Raw genomic sequence first — 20,257 nt, forward strand, 5'->3', positions numbered from 1 at the left:
AATGATGACCCTGCTCTTAAGAGCTTGCAATCTACAATGAGGTGGGGGAGACACAAAGTACAGGTGCTTATTTACAATGACAGTCCAGCCATCTTGAGGAAATGGGGGATAGATAAAGGTTGCATGAGCTGGTCAGCAGCCAATATTTGTAGTGCGTTTGGGTGCAGTGGAGTTTAAGGGAGAATTATGTTCAGAGAAATAGTGAAAGGGCTATATATATATATAAAAAGAACTTTGAATAGGGAACATGATATGCCGCCCTAAACAGAAGTGTTTTTAGGGAGCGCCTAAAACTGTGTAAGTTGTGGTTAGTCCTAATTTCTTGGGATAGAGCATTCCAAAGAACTGGTGCAACTCGGGAGAAGTCTTAGACCTGAGAGTAGGAGGTACAGATTAGTGCGGGAAGTTAGTAGAAAGTCACTTGTGGAGCGTAGAGAGCGGGTAGGCCGATAAACAGAAATGAGAGAGGAAATGTAGGGGGTTGCCGCACTGTGGAGAGCTTTGTGGGTGAGAACAAGCAGTTTAAATTGACTCTCATAATGTATGGGCACTGAGCAGAAGCATCAGAGCAATGATTGGCTTGACCAGACAAATGACACTGGCTGCTGCATTAAGGATCGACTGGAGATGGGAAAGTCGAGTGAAGGGGAGGCCAATTAATAAGGTAAACAAAGCGGGAATGGATCCAGGCAACAGTGAACATTTTTTGTTGTTACCATGGTGAGTAAGGGACAGATTCTAGAGATGTTCTTCAGGTGCAAGCGACAAGAGCAATCAAGAGATTGTATATAGGAAAGATTGGTGTCAAACATAATACCCAGACAGCGCACCTGCTGCCTAGGTGTTATTGTGGTGCCATGCACAGAGAGAGATGTCAGATTTAGGGAGGAAGGACGTCGAGAGCAAAAGAAGTTCAGTTTTGGAAAGGTTGAGTTTCATATAGAGAGCGGACATGATGTTGGAAACTGCAGATAGACAGTCACTGGTGTTCTGTAGTACAGCGGGGGTAGGGTCAGGAGATGAAGTGTGTAGTTGTATGTCATCAGCATAAAGATGGTTCAGTAAGCCTAATTTGCTGATGGTCATTTCAATTGAGGCAATGTAGAGAAAGAAGAGATCCAAAGACTGAATCACGGACCTCAATAGTGAGAGGAAGAGGGGAATAAAATGTACAGGGTGGGCCATTTATATTGATACACTTTGATACAAAGTGGTGGCCTCCACCACTTTGGATTTTGTCCCATATATCAGTGAGTCTCTCGATTTGCCCCTCCCTTCATTTCTAGCTACCTCTAGTGCAGTTGGGGAATATCCTTTTTCTAAAAATTGTTGTGTCAGATATTCTGACTCGTTCTCATAATCCCTTATGTTTGTACAATTTCGTTGGACTCTGGTGAACTGGCCCTTAGGGATATTGGTGAGCCAGACAGGTAAATGGCAGCTGGTTAAATGGACATAGCTGTTCGCATCTACTTCCTTCCGATAACATTTGGAGTGTAGTTATATATGTGCAAGCAGGTTACTTACGGTTTTAAAATACTAGGGGGCTTATGAGCATAAGGATCTACTCAATATGAGGGGTATATAGTGACAAATGCACAGGTTTTAATTTATGATTTTTAATAAAGAATTTAATTTTAAATACACATTCATATACACTATGGGATAGTAGAGGGTTAATAGGATATGTGCAATCTAGTGCTGCTCCTGAAAAGATAAATACAATGGCTGAGTCCATAGTGTAAGGGTAGCTGCGGTAATGTAGAGTTCTTGTGGCATACCCAATCCATTCAGGTGTAGAGGCGGGATATGGGCGGGCTTGTGGCACTGTCAAAACATATAAAGGGAGGAGATGGTATGAAAAGCATTAACCCTGATGAAGAAGGCCGTCTGCCTTCGAAACACGTTGGTTAGGTCATTCCTTCTTGGCTCCAACGCCGCTCCGTACTTTTGTGATGTCACAGTTCAGGCACGCGCGAGCAGGCGCCAGCAGCCATCTCCTCTCAGCGGTAACCAGGGACGTCTTCGGCCAGGACTCCCTAGGTGTCGCATCAGCTGCCATACGCCTCCCGGCTTTCTCCCCCGCATACTCCGCACAGCAGCAAGTAGCGGACTCCGGATCTTTTCTTTCCCCCTTCGCATACCCTCGCCGACTGGACACACCTCCCAGAGGCATCGTGAGTCGTGACACCAAGACTACACGTGCACCACCAGCGGGGTAAGCACCGACCTGCAGTGAAGTTTTATGCGTACATTTTAGTCACTTTCTTAAGAAGTACTTATTACTATTATCAACATCTACTTCCTGTCATTACTTCTATACTTGCGGTGCTCAGTTGCCGGCTATACGCCTTCCAGCACCACCTAGTATTTAACCCCTAGGCGCAGCATCACACTTTCTTATGGTATAGCATTACTTATCTCCAGGATAGGCACAGATCCTGTTAGTGATCCCAGCAGCTAGGGGTATATTTTGCGTCACTTATTCTCCCTTGCATAGGGCACGTGCCCACATTGAGGTGAGTGCCAGTGTGTTTTACTTCTTCTACTCAGCTTGATAAATTTGTAGAGGATAATGTTTTCTGGTATGCAAGTTTTCCTCTATAGGCGTTCAACACTCCTAGAGCATTGCTGGAGAAATCGAGTTTGCGATAAGTCAGGGCTGTTTTACTCTTTGTTTGGAGGTTCTGGGGAGGATGAAGGGTGCTACTTGGTCCACGGTGCTTCTGAGAGTGTCGTTGTATTGATATACTCAAAATTGTTAATTATGATGCTGCATGCACTGCTGATCCTGAGCGATCATTTCTGCCTGTAACCCTGTGCACACTGCAATCTGGCCTCTCACCCTAATGGGGTTTACCTTTCAGTGTACGACTGATGAAGGTCATTGTAGGACCAAAACATCTTCTTTATTTTTGGATTGCCTGCACACAATAAAATGATCTGCATACAACATTTACCTGAGTGCCAAGTTTTATACAAGATTGCAGTGATATACAGATCAGGACAGTAAAAAGAAGTGATTGGGGATAGTGTAAGTGTATGAGGGTTAATGGCTTGAAGATTTCTGAATGTGTATTAGGTAGGAGTGTGCCAGGGTGGGCAAGGTTTTGTGAGCTTGAAGGAGAGAATATTGTGGTCAGAGAAGGGGAGAGGTAAGTTATCTAGGCAGGAGATTGAACAGTGAATGACAACAACACGGTCAAGGGTGTTACCATCTTTCTGTGTCTCAAAGGATGAAATCTGTGAGAAGCCAAGAGAAGTGGTTAGAGAAAGAAGCTGGGATGCAGATGGGGAGGTGGGGCTGCTTATGGGGATGTTGAAGTCTGACAGGATAAGGGTTAGTAATTCTGAGGACACAAAGCGTGACAGCCAGGCAGAAAAATGGTCAAGGAACTGGGTGGGTGAGCCTGGGGGACGATATTACCAGAAAACGGCAGTAATAAAGACACCACAAAAATGCTATAAACCAACCAGTGGTCAAAAACATTAAGAAAAAAAAAATACTAAGAAAGACCATTTAGGAAAAAACACTAGTGTTTTCTAAAGTTTCTTTCTTGGCGAATTTGCTTGCCCGTAAGAGATATCATGTGCACTTAGACTATCAAGTAAATCCTGAAGGAGAGAAATGTAGACATGTAAAATAAATATATAATCTTTAGAATAATCTGAATTTATTTTTACTAAAAATGCCATCCATAAAAAATACATCTGTTTTGCCACAATTTTGACAAAAATGTTAAAAGTCCAATTTAATGTATAGGCCTATGTCTGTGAAAAAATGAAATGGCTAAGGCCATGTCTTGGTATCTGCAAACAGCTGATCAATGCAATATTCAGGACCCATGCTAAGGATAGGCCATTCCTTTTAAAGTCTCAGTTAATTCATTTAAAGGTGTCCTAGCCCTACATACAGTAGATAATGTACATCTACTGTAACTATTATGCCATGATAAGAAATATGGAAGAACTCTCAACCCCTGTAATGGTGTCCAGAGGGTAAGCCATCAATATTAGAGTGGTGGCGGTCCAATTATCAGCATCTCCACCGATCAGCTGCTTGAATGTTTACATTGGCTTGCAGGCTGGTTTGTTCTTGTCTGCAGCTTTCTTTTTACTTTGGGAATGGTTAATACATTGAACAAATCTAATAGATGTATTTTATAGTATAAAATGCCAGCACAGCCTTTACATGTTAGTTTAATTATCAAGAAAATCTTGACTCATGCATAAAATGTAAAATTCCCCTAAAATGCTATTTGTCTCATTTGTAAGATGAACATGGAAGTTTTTTCAGCATTGTGAATCTTAAAGGTCAGATATTTCTGTATTGGAGTTGTCTGCTGAAAAGCAATTAAGTAGGTTTTAGATATGCATTTCCTTAGTTTGACGTACAGGTTTGGTAATGTCTTATAAATAGGACAGTTTTATTACCAATGGGTTATTTATCATTAAATAAAATATCATAGTTGTACAATTTGTGGATCATAATATAATAAATGATAATGTCAGACTTCTTTATTTTACTTTTACCTACTGTTTGTTAAGTATGCTAAAATCATCAGAGAAAAAGTGCTTACTGCTTCCATCCCTCAGTCTACAGAATGGCCCTATCACAATCAGATAAGGGTAAAACTACATAGGATGGAAAAGCTGCAAATTTTGGGGGATGAGATTAGCATTTTTCAGAAATTGACCTTGAGTGAAAGTTTTAAAAATCACATAATTTCAATTTCTGTTGCAGATATTCTCTGTGATTTTATTTCTTTTAATAAAGTGGTAAAATCTCCATCGAAATTCACTTGTACATACTAAATTGGAGATATGGACTGCTGACCACACTTGGACATGCATGTTTATCCCAGATGTCATGGTTTTGGGGGGCTTTTCTGTGGACAATTTTTGTGTTCAGTCACTAGTAGCAGTAGTGGAAGCAGTAGGTCCATTAGGCCAAACAATAGTTTTTGAATTGTTTGATCATTTTTTTAGGTTATTACTTTTAATACTAGACTTGTTACACATCTTTTATATGTTTTTGTTTATATGTGCCTGAACATTGTAGAAGAAATGACAGGATGAAACTAGATCTCTTCTTTTTCAGCTACATGTGCTTTCAATTTCATGAAACCCTTCATTGGACTCATGTTATGTTACTCCACATTGACCCTAGCATGGTCTGGAGCTTGTCTGTGGCAGGAGGCTGGAGGAAGTAATTACTATATTACACAGGGCATATGATCAACAGGTGTCAGTATTTCCTTTTCTACTTCCATCTGTAGTTCAGTTTAGGGACCATTCAGATCAGGATCTGTTAGAAATGCACCGTATTTTCCAGAGGAAAGTTAGTGAGATGAAGATACAAGTGATGGTCACCTGACAACCGAAGAAATGTCATTTGAATTGAGATGGTTTGGGGTGAGCTGGACCGCAGAGTGAAGGCAAAAGGGTCAACAAGTGCTAAGCATCTCTGGGAACTCCTTCAATCCTTCAAGATTGTTGGAAGACCAATTCTGGTGACTACCTCTTGAAGCTCATCAAGAGAATGCCAAGAGTGTGCAAAGCAGTCATCAAAGCAAAAGGTGGCTACTTTGAAGAACCTAGAATATAACACATATTTTCAGTTGTTTCACACTTTTTTGTTATTAATTTAATTCCACATTTGTTAATTCATAGTTTTCATGCCTTCAGAGTGAATTTCCAATTTTCATAGTCATGAAAATACAGAAAAATCTTGAAATGAGAAGGTGTGTCCAAACTTTTGGTCTGTACTGTATATGTTTTAATCTGTGTACTGTGTAATATGGTAGCATTTGATTCTATTTAAGTGTGCTCACCAATGTACTTGTGTTTATAGATTGTCCAAGTAATGTTCATATGTCTCTAGGTGTAAGGGATAGAGGTAGGGATATGTAGTGATACAGTTAGGCTTAGAGTTCAGTCAGGGTTAGGTCGGATTTAGGACAGTGGAGGGCACTACAGAGTTAGATATTAGATTGAGATAACAACTGGTTTCAACCGGAGTTGTGACAGTTGAAAAAAGGGGTGGGGCCAGTGTAGTGGCAGGGATAGTACCTTCCTGAGGTAATTTTCAGTTAGTGGGAGGAGCTAGAGCAGTGTGAGGAGAATTGTTCTAGAAGGAGTTATTGTTGTTGTCCAGAGAGAGAGAAAGAGAGAAGAACCTGTAAAGGAGAGTTCTGAAGAATGAAAGATTGCGGGGCACAAGTGGATAAATGCAGCCTGAAAGGATCAGTGGCTAGACTGTGGGGTAACTTCTGTGACATCCGGGACTTACGGTCCGACCAGGATTTGCATTGGCAACCTAAATTTTCACCCAAGATGGGGAAAGTGGACAGGGAGCACCTAGAATCAGCTAACTTGATCGCCCAGGGAACTGCGGGACTGGATACCACGTTGCCAAAGGTTATGCTGACAGGAGAGATCAGGGAGAACTCAGGAGGAGAAGTTCTTATGTCCTTTGAAGATTGCTGGATTAAGTCTGTTATGAAGATGCACAAGTTAAGTAAAGTTTTATTCAAAATGAACTTGGACTTTAAGAACATTTGTGTGTGTCTGCGATGGATTGGAGCCTTGCATGCTTTATTAATGCAGCAGGGTGCAATGAAAGTACAGAAGCCCCTCGGCACTACTACCACCCTGGCCCCCATTACAAGCTCACTGATTTGCTGCCATACTGACACTGCAGTCAGTGAGCTTAGCGGGTCGTGCCTTCTATACCATCTGCAGCAGTACTGTAGATGAGACGTCAGCTCTGCAGATAACTGAGCTCAGCAGCTATAGATTACACAAGCCGCTCAGAGCTCCTGAGCTTACTGATTAGCTGCCATAAACAGCGGCAGCAACCCCCCAGGCAGTGTAAGTAAAACGCTATTTTAGTTTTAATACTAATAGAACTTATAGGAAAAACATTTCAGAACAGGGACAGTCCCTTTAACCCCTTAATCCCATATGACGTACTATCCCGTCAAGGTGACCTTGGACTTAATTCCCAGGGACGGGATAGTACGTCATAGCGATCGGCCGGGTGTCAGCTGACTATTGCTGCTGACATCCGGCACTATGTGCCAGTAGCAGTCACGGACCGCCCCGGCACATTAACCCCCGGCAAACATGATCACAGCGTTTCAGGGGCATAGGGAAGCATCGCACAGGGAGGGGGCTCCCTGCTTGCTTCTCTGAGACCCTCAGAGCAATGCAATGGGATCGCGTTGCTCCAAGGGTCTTCTACCACCTTCTTCCTGCAGGCCCCGGATCCAAAATGGCCGCGGGGCTACATCCGGGTCCTGCAGGGAGGTGGCTTACCAGCGCCTGCTCAGAGCAAGCGCTGGTAAGCCACCTCCCTGCATGTCAGATCGCTTGCATTGCAACGTGTCAGATCAGCGATCTAACCTTATAACATTACCCCCCCCTTCCCCCGGGGCAATGTTATAAAGTAAAAAAATATATATTTAGATGTTTAAAAAAAAAAATCCTAAATAAAGAAAAAATATTTATTGTTCCCATAAATACATTCCTTTATCTAAATAAAAAAAAAAATAATGTACACATATTTAGTATCGCCGTGTCCGTAACAACCCGACCTATAAAACTGTCCCACTAGTTAGCACCTTCAGTGAACACTGTACAAAAAAACGATGCAAAAAACAACGCTTGATTATCATACCGCCGAACAAAAAGTGTAATAGCACGCGATCAAAAACACAGATATAAATAACCATGGTACCGCTGAAAACGTCATCTTGTCCCTCAAAAAACGAGCCGCCATACGTCATCATCATCAGCAAAAAAATAAAAAAGCTATAGTCCTCAGAATAAAGCGTTGCAAAAATAATTATTTTTTCTATAAAATACCGTATATACTCGAGTATAAGCCGACCCGAGTATAAGCCGACCCCCCTAATTTTGCCACAAAAAACTGGGAAAACTTATTGACTCGAGTATAAGCCTAGGGTGGAAATGCAGTGTTTATACTGGCCCCATAGATGCCCCAATACAGTGCTCTGCAGTGTTTATACTGGCCCCATAGATGCCCCAATACAGTGCTCTGCAGTGTTTATACTGGCCCCATAGATGCCCCAATACAGTGCTCTGCAGTGTTTATAGTGGCCCCATAGATGCCCCAATACAGTGCTCTGCACTGTTTATATTGGCCCCATAGATGCCCCAATACAGTGCTCTGCACTGTTTATATTGGCCCCATAGATGCCCCAATACAGTGCTCTGCAGTGTTTATACTGGCCCCATAGATGCCCCAATACAGTGCTCTGCAGTGTTTATAGTGGCCCCATAGATGCCCCAATACAGTGCTCTGCACTGTTTATATTGGCCCCATAGATGCCCCAATACAGTGCTCTGCAGTGTTTATACTGGCCCCATAGATGCCCCAATACAGTGCTCTGCACTGTTTATACTGGCCCCATAGATGCCCCAATACAGTGCTCTGCAGTGTTTATACTGGCCCCATAGATGCCCCAATACAGTGCTCTGCAGTGTTTATACTGGCCCCATAGATGCCCCAATACAGTGCTCTGCAGTGTTTATACTGGCCCCATAGATGCCCCAATACAGTGCTCTGCAGTGTTTATACTGGCCCCATAGATGCCCCAATACAGTGCTCTGCAGTGTTCATAGTGGCCCCATAGATGCCCCAATACAGTGCTCTGCAGTGTTCATAGTGGCCCCATAGATGCCCCAATACAGTGCTCTGCAGTGTTCATAGTGGCCCCATAGATGCCCCAATACAGTGCTCTGCAGTGTTCATAGTGGCCCCATAGATGCCCCAATACAGTGCTCTGCAGTGTTCATAGTGGCCCCATAGATGCCCCAATACAGTGCTCTGCAGTGTTCATAGTGGCCCATAGATGCCCCACATTAATCTGTGCGATGGCCGCTGCTGCTGCAATAAAAAAAAAAAAAAGCCATACTCACCTCGCTACTTGCAGCTCCCAGCGTCTGGTCCCGGCGTCTGTCTGCACTGACTGATCAGGCAGAGGGCGCCGCGCACACTATATGCGTCATCGCGCCCTCTGACCTGAACAGTCAGAGCGCAGATAGACGCCGGGAAGATGGATCGGCGGCTGGAACGAGGACAGGTGAATATAACATACTCACCTAGTCCTGGCGATCCTCGCGCTGTCCCCTCCTGTCTTCCGCGCTGCAGCTTCTTTCTCTGTCAGCGGTCACCGGCACCGCTGACAGAGAAATGAATACGCGGCTCCGCCCCTATGGGAGGTGGAGCCGCTTATTCATATCTCTAATGAGCGGTCCCACGTGACCGCTGAAGAGAGGAAGAAGCTGCAGCGCGGACGGCAGGGACAGCGCGAGGATCGCTGGGACTAGGTAAGTATACCCCAGCGCCTTCAGCCCCTCACCTGCCGACCCCACCGCTACCGTGACTCGAGTATAAGCCGAGGGGGGCACTTTCAGCCCAAAAATTTGGGCTGAAAATCTCGGCTTATACTCGAGTATATACGGTAGTTTTTATCGTATAAAAGCGCCAAAACATAAAAAAATGATATAAATGAGGTATCGCTGTAATCGTACTGACCCGAAGAATAAAACTGCTTTATCCATTTTATCAAACGCGGAACCGTATAAACACCCTCCCCAAAAGAAATTCATGAATAGCTGGTTTTTGGTCATACTGCCTCACAAAAATCAGAATAAAAAGCGATCAAAAAATGTAACATGCCTGAAAATGTTACCAATAAAAACATCAACTCGTCCTGCAAAAAAACAAGACCTCACATGGCTCTGTGGACCAAAATATGGAAAAATTATAGCTCTCAAAATGTGGTAACACAAAAAAATATTTTTTGCAATAAAAAGTGTCTTTTAGTGTGTGACAGCTGCCCATCATAAAAATCCGCTAAAAAACCTGCTATAAAAGTAAATCAAACCACCCTTCATCACGCCCTTTGTTAGGGAAAAAAAAAATTAAAAAATGTATTTATTTCTATTTTCCCATTAGGGTTAGGGCTAGGGTTAGGGTTAGGGTTAGGGTTAGGGCTAGGGTTAGGGTTAGGGCTAGGGTTAGGGCTAGGGTTATGGTTAGGGTTGGGGCTAGGGTTAGGGTTGGGCCTAGGGTTAGGGTTTAGATTACATTTACGGTTGGGATTAGGGTTAGGGGTGTGGTTAGGGTTATGGTTGGGATTAGGGTTAGGGGTGTGTTGGAGTTAGGAGTGTGCTTAGGGTTTGGGTTAGGTGTGTGGTTGGGATTAGGGGTGTGTTTGGGTCAGGGTTTCAGTTAGAATTGGGGGTTTCCACTGTTTAGGTACATCAGGGCTCTCCAAACGCGACTTGGAGTCCAATCTCAATTCCAGACAATTCTGCATTAAAAAAGTAAGACAGTGTTCCTTCCCTTCTGAGCTCTCCCTTGCGCCCAAACAGGGGTTTACCCCAACATATGGGGTATCAGCGTACTCAGGACAAATTGGACAACAACTTCTGGTGTCCAATTTTTCTTGTTACCCTTGGAAAAAGAAAAATTTGGGGGGCTAAAAAAACATTTTTGTGGGAAAAAAAATATTTTTTATTTTCACGGCTCTGCGTTATAAACTGTAGTGAAACACTTGGGGGTTCAAAGTTCTCACAACACATCTAGATAAGTTCCTTAGGGGGTCTAGTTTCTAATATGGGGTCACTTGTTGGGGGTTTACTTTCTAAAATGGCGTCCCATCTCAATTCCAGACAATTTTGCATTGAAAAGTCAAATGGCGCTCCTTCCGTTCCGAGCTCTGCCATGCACTCATACAGTGGTTTACCCCCACATATGGGGAATCGGGGTACTCAGGACAAATTTTACAACAACTTTTGGGGTCTATTTTCTCCTGTTACCCTTGGTAAAATAAAACAAATTGGAGCTGAAGTAAATTTTTTGTGAAAAAAAATTAAATGTTAATTTTTTTTTAAACATTCCAAAAATTCCTGTGAAACACCTGAAGGGTTAATAAACTTCTTGAATGTGGTTTTGAGCACCTTGAGGGGCGCAGTTTTTAGAATGGTGTCACACTTGGTTATTTTCTATCATATAGACCCCTCAAAATGACTTCAAATGAGATATGGTCACTAAAAAAATGGTGTTGTAAAAATGAGAAATTGCTGGTCAACTTTTAACCCTTATAACTTCCTAACAAAAAAGAAAATGATTCCAAAATTGTGCTGATGTAAAGTAGACATGTGGAAAATGTTACTTATTAAGTATTTTGTGTGACATATCTCTGTGATTTAATTGCATAAAAATTCAAAGTTGGAAAATTGCGAAATTTTCAAAATTTTCACCAAATTTCCTTTTTTTCACAAATAAACGCAGGTAATATCAAAGAAATTTTACCACTTTCATGAAGTACAATATGTCACGAGAAAACCGTGTCAGAATCACTGGGATCAGTTGAAGCGTTCCAGAGTTATAACCTCATAAACGAACAGTGGTCAGAATTGTAAAAATTGGCCCATCATTAACGTGCAAACCACCCTCGGGGCTTAAGGGGTTAACTTTCTGCATCCTGATAGCTTTCCTGTGTTTTAGTTTGAGAAAGACTGCCTCTATATAATTAACACTCTTCAAAATCATTGGGGGCTCTTCTTACCTTGTCCTGATGACAAAATTAACTGTTCCTGTACTGTCTGTTGACTGTCATTATAGATTTATTGTTGTTGTTACTATTATTATTGATAACAATGCCTTTAAGCAAATGAACAAGAATGTCCTCATGTCAATGCAGACATTTGGTGATTTCAGCCTCTAATTATTAAAAAAAAGGAATTAAAGAGTTGTCAAAATGTTCTTCACGAGTTGTCCCCTGTCTCCCAGATCTTTACATCCCGGGGCAGTGGATTGACAGTGCAGACCAGAAACACGGTCGAGCCACTGGTCTGAATTGTCCCATGTTGTAAGCAGAGGCAGCTTGGCCTTGGAGCATTTGGAGACGTGCAGGGGAACTGAAGCTAGCTGAATAGGTTGCAGAGGTGGCCGGTAACCAAGGCAATGAGCAGTAAAATACAGAATTAAAAATGCCTCTATTCATGTGAACAGAGCTGAGTTTTAATAAATAGATAAATTGCAAAGTTGTTTGCTTTCCCGAGTACTTAGCGATTTTACATATTTACAAGGTTGAGACAATCCCTTTAAGCATTTACATTATGTCTGAAGTTTTAGCACCCTTTAATATTCATCTCCTGGTAGTTCTCTCTGTAACATAGGCTTTTTTTCTATATCCAGCTGCACTACCCTTTGCAGCTGGCTTTGTAATGTCTGCAGCTATGGATTTTCTTTATTTGGCTATGCTCCCAATAATGTGCAATAACTTCATTCTATTTTATGATTTAATTTCAAGAATGAAAACAATATAATACTATTTTTTACTACTTGGCGACCTCTCCTTTGTCCTTTCAAACCCGAAGTCATTAATGTCTCTTATCGTCATTATTGTCATTATTGCCATTCTTTGTCACCTTTGCCATGTAACCTTTGTGGGTTTCACAAATGTGTCATATAAAAGTCAGCCATTCTAGAAATGATTGCTTTAAGTTTATATCCTGTGATCTTTTCTGTGTAGCCTGATCAGTAAATAATAATCCACCTTTCATCATTACTAGCTTGGGTCCTGCCATTTTATGGAAAGTTTTTTTTTTGTCTATCCTTGGTGAGCTGAATTTATTATGTGTGTTATATCATAGATATCATAGATTTTTTTTCATACTTTGAGAGTAAAAGCTTTGGGAATCATTGATCCCTTACTACCCCCATGATTGTCATCCAGAAAATATGCTTTTAAATTATTCCTTTCTATCACAGTACTTTTCAGTGGCTTTTACAACATTTACAGGAACATTCAGAATTTTGCCAGTTTAATAATTAACATGATCATCCCTCTGTTCTCTTTCCACCAATTCGTCATGTACATGCCAAAACTTAGAGTAAACTGTCCAATTTTAACCCTTTTTTAAAACATTTGTTGGAAGTATTAGGTGTGGTCTTTCAACGAACTTCCTCGCGATTTCAAGCCACGGTGGCTTGATGGATGAACGATCTGTAGGAAGATTGATCTTGTGCAAGTCTAGAAAGGTCCACCAGGGTTTTCTCCACAATTACCTTGATAGTATCAAGCCATTGGGTTGCTGATTTTCATCTTTGTCTTGTCGCTTCTATTCTTCTGACCATGAAGTCCTTTTCCAGTGATTGCTCTCACATGATGTGTCCAAAGTAGGCAAGTCTTAGCTTGGTGATCTTTGCTTCAAGTGACATTTCTGGCTTGATTTGTTCAAAAATTGATTAGTTTGTTCTTATTTCCATTCACAGTATTGATTAGATCCTTCTCCGGCACCACATTTCAAGAGCGTCTATTCTTTTTATGTCTTGATTCTTTATCGCCCATGTTTCGCATCCATATGTTTCCAAAGAAAACAGCAAACTGTGTATGACCCATGTGTTTGTCTCCAGTGAAATGTACTTCGATTTGCTCACTGTTGATTTGCCCATAGCTATTTTACTATTGACTTCTAATTTTGTTGCTGCATCTTGAATGTTCATCGATCCTAGTAGGCTGAAGTCCTTTACTTCATAGCCTTCCATCTCAAATGTGTCCTGGTCATACCTGGCAGTAGCCAATATCTTTGTTTTCTTTGTGTTGAGTAGTAGCCCCATGTTTGTGCTTTCTATATTGACACTTCGTAATAAGTCTATTCAATCTAAGTTTGCTGCTTTCAATGTTGTACCATCTGCGCATATAAGATTGTATCATGTAGTGGCAAGGGACTGTGGGCACCTACACTATCCCTCGTACTTGGGGCGCCAAAGTCCATCTCTGTCCCTGGATTACACTGGATTGTGGAGACATACTGATAGGGAATTTAGATTGTGAGCTCCATTGGGGACAGCGATGATAATGTGTGCAAACTGTAAAGCGCTGCGGAATATGTTAGCGCTGTATAAAAATAAAGATTATTATTATTATTAGGGTTTCGTACCTAGCTATGCTTCTAACTTTACCCTTATCTGATCCCCCCACCACCCAGGGAGGTGAGCCGAAGTATATAGGAAAACACTAATCAGACAGACAGGGGAACACAGACAGGGATAAAGGAAAATTACCATAATACAAATAATAATAATAGAAATAATTGTATTTCTATAGCGCCAACATATTCCACAGCACTTTACATTTTAGAGGGGACTTGTACATACACTAGACATTACAGCATAACAATAAGCACATAGATCAAAACAGACACCAAGAGGAATGAGGGCCCTGTTTGCAAGCTTACAAACTATGAGGAAAAGGGGAGACATGAAATGTGGATGGTAACAATTTCTTAGTTGTTCAGACCAGCCATCGTGTAGGAATAAGGTGTTCATGTAATGCTGCATTATTTATTATTATTATTATTATTTATTGTTATAGCGCCATTTATTCCATGGCGCTTTACATGTGAGGAGGGGTATACATAATAAAAACAAGTACAATAATCTTAAACAATACAAGTCATAACTGGTACAGGAGGAATGAGGACCCTGCCCGCGAAGGCTCACAATCTACAAGGGATGGGTGAGAATACAGTAGGTGAGGGTAGAACTGGTCATGCAGCGGTTTGGTCGCATGAACCGGTTATCAGCCTAAGTATGTAACAGTACAGACACAGAGGGCCATTAAATGCATAGAGCATGTGAGAACATGATGCGAGGAACCTGGTTGTGGTAAAAATTTTGAATTTGCAACACAGAGATAGTTAGGTTAAAGCATTGAGATGGTAGGCCAGTATGAACAAATACGATTTTAGGCCACGCTTAAAACTGTGTGGATTGGGGATTAAGCATATTAACCTGGGTAGTGCATTCCAAAGAAATGGCGCAGCACGTCTTGGAGATGGGAGGGAGAGTTTCTGATTATTGAGGATGCTAACCTCAGGTCATTAGCAGAACAGAGTGCATGGGTAGGGTGGTAGATTGAGGCGAGGGAGGAGATGTAGGGTGGTGCTGAGCCATGGAGTGCTTTGTGGGTGAGGGTAATAAGTTTATACTGAATTCTGGAGTGGATGGGTAACCTGGGTAATAACTGGCACAAGGTAGAGGCATCGGTGTTATGATTGGTGAGGAATATGATCCTGGCTGCAGCATTCAATACAGATTGGAAAGGGGAGAGTTTGGTAAGAGGGAGAACAATTAGTAGATAGTTACAATAGTCCAGATGAGAATGAATAAAAGAAACGGTGAGAGTTTTTGCAGAGCTAAAAGTAAGAAAGGATCGAATTCTAGAAATGTTTTTGAGGTGCAGATAACAAGAGCGAGCCGGTGATCAGATGTAGGGGGAGAATGAAAGCTCTGAATTAAGTATGACCCAAAGACAGCGGGCATGTTGCTGGGGAGTAATGGAGGAACCACACACAGAGATGGCAATGTCAGGCATAGGCACATTAGTAGAAGGAGGAAACACAAGAAGTTCAGTTTTTGACAGGTTTAGTTTCAGATAGAGGTAGGACATGATGTTACAAATACTCTCACAAAACAACAAAATGGGAAACAGAGGAGTTATAGGAAGGGGAACCAAATGTGAGATAATAAGGGTAACACGCAAACCAACTCTATGCAGCAATCTCCAGAAAAACTCTCAAACCGCCAACTCCAAACACTGAACTTTCTCCTTCACCAGCAATCCAGGAAGTAGATCTATCATTGGCAACTCCCAAGTGCCAGTGATGAGCAGTGGTGATGAGCGAACGTGCTCGCCACTATTCGTTACTCGCCCGAGTATCGGGGTACTCGGGGTACTCGTCGAGCAGCGAGCATTTCCAGGATTATTTGGCGGTAACTGCAGTCTCCACCCCGCGTTTTTGGCTGACTTTAGAGACCTAATCACGGTGCAGGAATTGTCTGCCAGGCCATGAAATGCCACAGCCATCTTTGTTGTGGTGGTGCAGTGATTGGCTGGGCCGTGCAGCATCATCCTGAGTATAAGAGACCAGGCGCCGCCCTGCTAGCCGCATTCTGTTCCTGTTTCAGCGAGAGTAGGGAGAGCTGCTGCCGAGATAGGGTCAAAATCGAGGTTTTTAGAGTTAGTGTAGATCTACAACTCTGACATCCACAACTCCTGAGAAACCAAAAGTCCTTTTTAGGGCTAATTTATGGGTCCCGATATTGCAGTCCTAGGTAGGCAGGGCACAGCATATCCACATCAGTGCAAGGCCTGCAGGCACCATATGTGCATCCATTGGTCCCACTGCATCCTTCCAAAAGCTCCATAACTGCCTGCTGCTGCTGTTGCAGCTTATTTACTGTCTATATACCTTTTTTCCCAAAATTCCCCCCCCCAAAAAAAATATACAGTCTGTTCTGTCAGACTGAGCCCTGTTGAAAAATTATAGTTTGTCAGTCATACGTAGCATAGTTGTGTGTGCTAGCCTTGTGCCCCTTTTTTGGTGTTTTAAATTCACCGAAAAAGGCCTCATATATCTCTGTACTCTAAGTTTGGGCATCGGAGGCAGGTGTACTTACTTTGTGGGTATGTGATACTCAAATTCTATACAGCGCTATTTAGCCCCCCAAAAAATTTAAAAGGCCACAGATTTACCAGTGTGGTATTTCTGTAACAGCTGTCATATATCTCTGCTCCAAGTTTGGTCATTGGAGGCAGGTGTACTTACTTTGTGGCTGTGTGATAGGCCGGGATCACACATGCGAGAAACACGTCTGTGTGACCAGAAAGAAAAAAAAAAAAAAGATCATGTCCATAAAAATGGGAGCACCTCAGACAGATAAATAAAATGCAAAGTTTTTATTATATATCAACAAGATAATATACCACACACAAAAAACATAGAATATAAAAACATTTAAAAGTGCAAAGTGCAACAGACAAAAAGAAAAACACAGCAGTCATATCCTAATATAGGGAAAATGACAACCCACAACCCTATCTTCTCCCAAGATAACAAGGATATATATATGTACACAAACGTGGTAACCCAAAGAACAATTCCTACAAAAACAACCAAAATGTAATGCTCACCGGCACGTGCAATCCCATGCCTGGGCAGTTGTTGAAACAAGGCTCCTAGCACCTAGGTAAAGAGCATGCTGGACACAATGGTCACTGACATGTCAAAATTAAACAGGAGCCCACACTGCAAAAAGATCCCACAGCCCATTTTCTTCTCTCCCATGTTTCTCCCTCTGTTACCTGCATACGATCCGGTCTCTCATATGCCTATGGATCTTTTTGCAGTGTTTCAACAACTGCCCAGGCATGGGATTGCACGTGCCGGTGAGCATTACATTTTGGTTGTTTTTGTAGGTCTATATGGTACTGTGATATCAAGTAGCGACATGCGCTTGTATGCACTGCATTGTCCCTTCTGAGGTTGAGAATTTCCTATTGTTTATCTATATAGTATATGTGATCGCGGAATTGTTCTTTGGGTTACCACTAGTGTTGAGCATTCCGATACCGCAAGTATCGGGTATCGGCCGATATTTGCGGTATCGGAATTCCGATACCGAATTCCGATACTTCCCGCGTATCGGATACCGGAATCGGAAGTTCCCAGAATTCAAATTGAACGCAGCCGCCAATGAGGAATGAATGAAAGTGTGGGCACATCCTGTTTAGCATGGTGGGCATGCAAGTACTGGCAAGGCTTGGATTGGCTGCTGAAATGATGTCACTCTGCACTATAAAAAAGCGCTGCCGCCATTTTGCGCTCACTCTGCTGTGATTTCAGTTAGGGACAGGACGCTGTGTTCTAACTGAGGGCCAGTTGAGCTTGCTAATTGCTTTATTTTCCTTTCCAAAGGCTAATTTAGCAAAACGCTGTGTGTTCTTCACTGTTCACCTTGCTCTTGCCTTGCAGCGCTGTTTTAACAGCGTTCTGCAAGGTCTCTGTGTGTGTGTGTGTGTGCAGCTCACTCTGTAGTCTGTGTGCAGCCATATACCCGGTTGTATTCAGCTCAGGGGGGGTTCACACTGCCTCACATAGTTGTTCTTTTTTGCTATTAGTGCAGCCTGCTGCACATTTTTTCTCAAATTTCCTATTAGTGTTTTTCCACCAGTCTCCAGCTCTATTGTGGAAAAACACTACATAGGATAACCTAGAGGGGGGTTTTAGGGCCTTGCAGCGCCGTTTACGGCTGTCTGCACGGTCTCCGTGTGAGCCCAGCTCGCCCTGCAGTCTGTGTGCAGCCATAGCCGGTTGGATTCAGCTCAGGGTTCGTTACTGGCTCATACCTTGAGAAAAATTTTCCTTTTTTTCAAATAGTGCAGCCTGTTTAAAATTTGAAAAAAAAAATTCCTATTAGTGTCTTTCCACTCGTATCCAGCTAAATAGTGGAAAAACACTATATAGGATAACCTAGAGGAGGGTTTTTTGGCCTTGCAGCGCCGTTTACGGCTGTCTGCACGGTCTCCGTGTGAGCCCAGCTCGCCCTGTAGTCTGTGTGCAGCCATAGCCGGTTGGATTCAGCTCAGGGTTCGTTACTGGCTCATACCTTGAGAAAAATTTTCCTTTTTTTTCAAATAGTGCAGCCTGTTTAAAATTTGAAAAAAAAAAAATCCTATTAGTGTCTTTCCACTCGTATCCAGCTAAATAGTGGAAAAACACTATATAGGATAACCTAGAGGAGGGTTTTTTGGCCTTGCAGCGCCGTTTACGGCTGTCTGCACGGTCTCCGTGTGAGCCCAGCTCGCCCTGTAGTCTGTGTGCAGCCATAGCCGGTTGGATTCAGCTCAGGGTTCATTACTGGCTCATACCTTGAGAAAAATTTTCCTTTTTTTGAAATAGTGCAGCCTGTTTAAAATTTGAAAAAAAAAATTCCTATTAGTGTCTTTCCACCAGTCTCCAGCTCAATTGTGGAAAAACACTACATAGGATAACCTAGAGGGGTTTTTTTGGCCTTGCAGCGCCGTTTACGGCTGTCTGCACGGTCTCTGTGTGAGCGCAGCTCGCCATGTAGTCTGTGTGCAGCCATAGCCGGTTGGATTCAGCTCAGGGTTCGTTACTGCCTCATACCTTGAAAAACAATTTCCTTTTTTTCAAATAGTGCAGCCAGTTTAAAATTTGAAAAAAAAAATTCCTATTAGTGTCTTTCCACTTGTATCCAGCTAAATAGTGGAAAAACACTATATAGGATAACCTAGAGGAGGGTTTTTTGGCCTTGCAGCGCCGTTTACGGCTGTCTGCACGGTCTCCGTGTGATTTAAACTAGCTCTGTAGCCCGATCTGCACCAAAAAAAAAGTTAAGTTCACCAAACACAACTTAACACTTGTGTAGGCCACATTTGAAAAATAATAAAGTTTAGTCCACAATTTACAACATTAGTGTTTCTTACACCTGTTAGGAGGAGCATTACAGGAATAAGCACACTAAGGCCTTAGTACTTTTCTGCTTATCTTTATCTGTCAACCAAGATGAAGAGGGCAGGGAGTAAGGCACGTGGGCGTGGGCGCGGAGCAGGGAGAGGACGTGGTGATTCTGTGCCTGCTGCGGGCGCCGGTGACTCGTCGTCACTCAGTTTCAGCAGGGAACAGTCCTTCATGCGCAGCTTTGTCGGAGAGCGCCGTGCACCGCTGCTGCGTGAAGACCAAATTGAAGCCGTTGTCGGGTGGATGGCAGCTAACGCCTCGGCATCGACTTCAGTTAGTGCCACATCCTCTCAGGCACAGAGCACTGGAGAGCAGCCATCTGTCTCTTCACCACCTGCCAAATTGGCCAGGCAGTCAGAGAGCCCAGGACAGGAGCCGTCTCTACTTCTGTTCTCTGAATCTCTTGGCTTGGAAACAGGGGGCCAGCCAAGCAGCATTGGAGAAATGGAAGAAGAGGCAGTGTGCAGTGATGCCCAACACCTTTTTCTCTCTGACTCTGAAGAGGCAGGTGGGCCAGTGCCTCCGGTGACCACAGCGCAGTACGCATCTGATGATGAAACTCAGGTGCCGCTTTCTCGTGCGTACTGTGCTGCTGAGACTACCCAGGAGGAGCAGTTGGTGGCAGAGGGTAGTGGAGATGATGAGGTCCTTGACCCATCGTGGCGTGAGGAACAGGAAGGTGGTGGGAGCAGCTCAGAGGAAGAGCTTCCTCTTACGGGCCAAAGACTCCACTTTGGCACCCGTTAGGAGCCTGTCTCTTTCCAAAGCCAAAAAGGGCGCTCCCAAGACTTGCAGTGCCTGGTCCTTTTTTGACACAGTTGCAGATGACATTTGTTTTGTCAAATGCAAGCTGTGTCATCAGAAAGTAAAAAGAGGGAAAAATGTC

This window comes from Ranitomeya imitator, chromosome 4 (genome assembly GCF_032444005.1).
Source record: "Ranitomeya imitator isolate aRanImi1 chromosome 4, aRanImi1.pri, whole genome shotgun sequence".
NCBI classification, from domain to species: domain Eukaryota; kingdom Metazoa; phylum Chordata; class Amphibia; order Anura; family Dendrobatidae; genus Ranitomeya; species Ranitomeya imitator.